This window comes from Cupressus sempervirens, chromosome 3 (assembly GCF_028749045.1).
Source record: "Cupressus sempervirens isolate cs-2001-9-10 chromosome 3, ASM2874904v1, whole genome shotgun sequence".
Taxonomy (NCBI): Eukaryota; Viridiplantae; Streptophyta; class Pinopsida; order Cupressales; family Cupressaceae; genus Cupressus; species Cupressus sempervirens.
In genome coordinates, this window is record NC_143120.1 from 184,941,115 (window position 1) to 184,945,458 (window position 4,344).

The following is a 4,344-nucleotide window of genomic DNA, read 5'->3' on the forward strand; positions in this document are numbered from 1 at the left end:
TCAGTGGAGCAAAAAATATTGTTTGTGTCAGCACTGCTCTTTCTTCCAATGGAGATTGAGAAAAAATGAGTTGAGAGCTTCTCTATGTTATCTTCTTTAGGCATGCAAATGTCCCAATTGAAAAGTCACTTCCACCAAAGACTATGTTGTTCCTTTGTCATAAACACCAGTCCCATGGTCTTGTCAGACTCTCAACATTGTATTCTATTGATAGAACTTGATATTTAAAACAAGTTATATTTCATTCCAAACCCTCTAATTTATTAGAAAGGTTACATTTATGAACAATGAATCTACAAGGAAGAGTGTCAATATTGAACATAAGACCAACATCAAACAATGATCGGTGTTGAGAGTAGCCAGCTGACTTTATGACTGTATATTCACCATTTAAACCTATTTATGATTTTAATTGTTATAAGTAAAATGAATCTCATTGATATGACAGTGTTGCAACTCGCCTTTTAGAATTATCATATACCATATTCCTCTAGCTTGGATCAACAAATCCTTCAGGTTGATTAATATAGACTTCTTCTTCTAGTATTCCATTCAGAGATGCAAACTTGATATCCATCTGATATACATTGAATCCTTTGTAAGCAACATATGCAAGTAGAGTTCTCACTCCTAATCTTGCAATATGGGAAAGTGTCTCCCCATAGTCAATTCTTTCTTCTTGTATATATCCCTTATAATCTAGTCTTTCTTTATTTCTTGTGATTTCTCCTTTTTCATTCATCTTGTTTTTGAAGACCCACTTTGTAGCAATGACATTCTTGTCCTTTGGTCTAGGTACCAATGTCAAAGTTTTGTTTTTCTCTATTTTTTCTATCTCTTTATTTGCGGCAGCAATCCAATCTTCATTCTCAAGTGCATCCTTGACTGACTTAGGATCAAATTTACATAATAGGCATGCATCACTTCTCACTAACTTTCTTTTTCAGAACTCCTAAATCTTTATCTCCAATGATTTGATCTAGTGCATGATGTCTTCTCACATATTTTTCTAGCATAGGTTATTTTATTCTTTCTTCTTGTATTAGTTCATCTTCTATATTCACTTCAAGTAGCACTTCATGTATTTCTTCTTGTTGTTATGTTTGTTCAGCAATCACTTGTTGATGCTTAGTATGCTCTTCCTAATGCTCGATACATTCTACTTGACACTTAGCACCAATTTCTTGATGCTCAACATCAATTTTTTGACTCTCGGCACCAATTTCATGATGCTTCTATAACTTAGTATGCACTGGTTGTTGTTGTTTGGCAACTTTCTTCTCAGGTTTAGGTAAATTGTTGGGCTCTCCTTCATCAATGTATATGAAGTCATTGTAATCTTCAAGTTCCTTCTTGAATTCAACTTCATTATTTTCTACATATTCATCAACTTTCATGTTTGCACTTTTTACAACTTTGTTAGTGTTAGAATTCAAACAATTGTATGTTTTATTCTTAGTGGAATATCCTAGGAATATGTCTTCATCACTTTTTGCATCAAGTTTTCCATTTCTATGACCTTTCAATATGTAACCATTCCTTCGAAAGACCTTGAAATATTTTGCATTAGGTGCATAACCATACCATAACACAAAGGGTGTGATATTTGTAGCTTTCCTAACTTGTACCATGTTCAAGGTGTAAGTTGTAGTCCTTACAACTTATCTCTAGTACTTTGGTGCAATATTCTTCTCCATCATCAATGTCCTAGTGCAATCCATGATTGATTTATTCTTCCTTTTAGTTATACCATTATGTGGAGGGGTCCTAGGTGTAGACATCTATCTCTTGATTCCTCTATCATTGTATAATGCATTGAATTCACTAGATATAAATTCGCCTTCTCTATCAAATCTCAAACACTTCAAACTTTTACATATTTCCTTTTCAACTCTTTCCAAATACCACTTAAACATTTGACATGCATCAGATTTTTCTTTAAGAAATATCATAGGCATCATCCTATGATAGTCATAAACAAATAGAATAAAATATTAGTCACCACAATAGCTTTGAACTCCAATAGGTCCACAAATATTAATATAAACCAAAGGTCAGTATAAACCAATTCTAAGATAACATCAAAAGTATAGGTCTTGCTCTTGAAACTAGACTTTTGTCATTTTTCCCAATTAACATTGTTTACACATCACATTAAAATGTTTCTTTAGTCTTGGTAAACCTCTCACTCTATTCTTCTTACTAATGCTTACCAAATTATCAAATTTGACATGGCATAGCATCTTATGTCATTACTATATACCATCACATTGTGTAAAAAAGCATGTATCATCAGATAGGTCTAAGTAGAACATGTTATCCCTAGTTTGATCACCACTTCCAATCAATTATCCAAAACCATTGTATATCTTATCCTTCTTGTTTTTAAATTCAACTCTATATCCTGAACTATTAAATTGTGCCACTCAAAAAAAAATTAGTTAAGTCCTTCAATATAATAAGTATGATCACATATGATCTTATTAATCAATTTTATTGATCATTTACCTTTCACATGGTGCATCATTACCAAACTTAACACTACCACCTTTATAATTTTTTGAGGTTTGAAAATTACTTTTATCACCAGTCATGTGATGTGAGAAACCACTATCAATCATCACCTATCACCTTTACTCACATATGAAATAAGTGCAATTTTCTTATCTTCGTCGAAATCATCTTTGATAGCCACATTAACAACTTCTTCATCATTACTATCAAAATCATCATAAGTCTCTTCTCCAACAATGTGACAAGACTTCTTACCTTTTCCCTTGTAGTCTTTGTATCCTTTTCTTTTCTTTTCCATCTCTCCTTCCTTTGAACTTTTTGTCTTTCCTCTCATCCTTGTCATCCATGTCTGGACACCTTGCAGCAATATGACCAGCTTTATTGCATGAAAAATAAATTATAAGATGTTTACCTTTGAATTTGCCTTGCCTCTTGGTAGTCTCCTAGCCATTAATTCTTCAAGGTCATTATTATAAGATTCAATCTCACTTTCCTCATACTTTTCTTTCTCCTTCTTAGACTTATGTAAAACCAATTGCGACCTGAAACTAAATGCAATGGAAAGGGTAGTGAAATTATCAAAAGTTGACAATTCAAAAGTAGTAAGTCTACCAAATAGACTATCCAAGGTTAAGTCATTACTAGGAGTACATCTTAGTTCTTATATTTTAGAAACTCTAATAGCATAGATAGGAAGTAAGGTTCTTAATACCTTACCAATCATAGTCTCATCACTAATCGTTTAGGTTGATCATCTGATTGTATTCATAACTTATTTAATTCTTCCAATATATTGAGCAATATTCTTGCCTTATACCATCTTCATGCCATTAAAATTTCCTCTTAAGATTTCTAATTTGGATCTTAGTATATTCTTATCTCCTCCATGGATATTTTCTAACTTTTCACACATCTTTGCAATGTTGCATTCTTTTATGCCATCAAATTTTGTGTAGGCTTAGGGCAAATGAAATCTCCAAAATTGCATGATTATGCTCTTGTTTCTCCTTTATCTATTGATATTTCATAGGTAAAGGAACTACTACATATTCATTCTCCATGTAGAATACTATTGAATCTCCAATTCCAACAATTTGTAGCTTCATCAAACTTTTCCATGCAGGGAAGTTCTGCTAGTTCAACTTGGCTATCTCCTTTATGTGCATCTTGATCTTCATCTTTAAGTCCCTTCAAACTTCTCTTAAAATCACCACATGCTTTTATGCCAACTATTAGAATGGTTTAGAATAACTAATAGCGGGGGTGAATCAATTGTCCTCAAGTCCTAATGTACCAATTAAACTTTTCAACAATTCAAAAAACTTAGATCTTGTCTTTGAACAATTTGATCTATATAGAAACTTACTAGTAACATAAACTTGCGGTTCACCAATAGTAACTAACTTACAGAATGTAAAATATTAAATAGTAAGCATCTCAAATAACATCCACACAAGTAAGACACCATGATTTAATGTGGAAACCCTATTTCGGAAATACCATTAGTAACATGCTACCAATCTTTTTACTTTTTTGAAGTGAGCTATGTTAGGAGCCAACTCTATTAAAGGTTATAATAGACACTATTAGGTATGACCTTGTTAAAGGATTTAATCACCATGTTAGGAGTGGCCTTTTTAGAGGACTTTAGAACATTCCATTAGAATGTCACATTGATTAAAGGATTTATAAATAATTGCTAGGTCAACTTTGATTGAAGGATTTTAACTAATACAATGGTTAGAAAGTAACAGTAGGTTGATCTGATAAATACAACTCACTTTGAAAATATAGATCACAATTTGGTCCAATAGTTGATTCATTGACTAG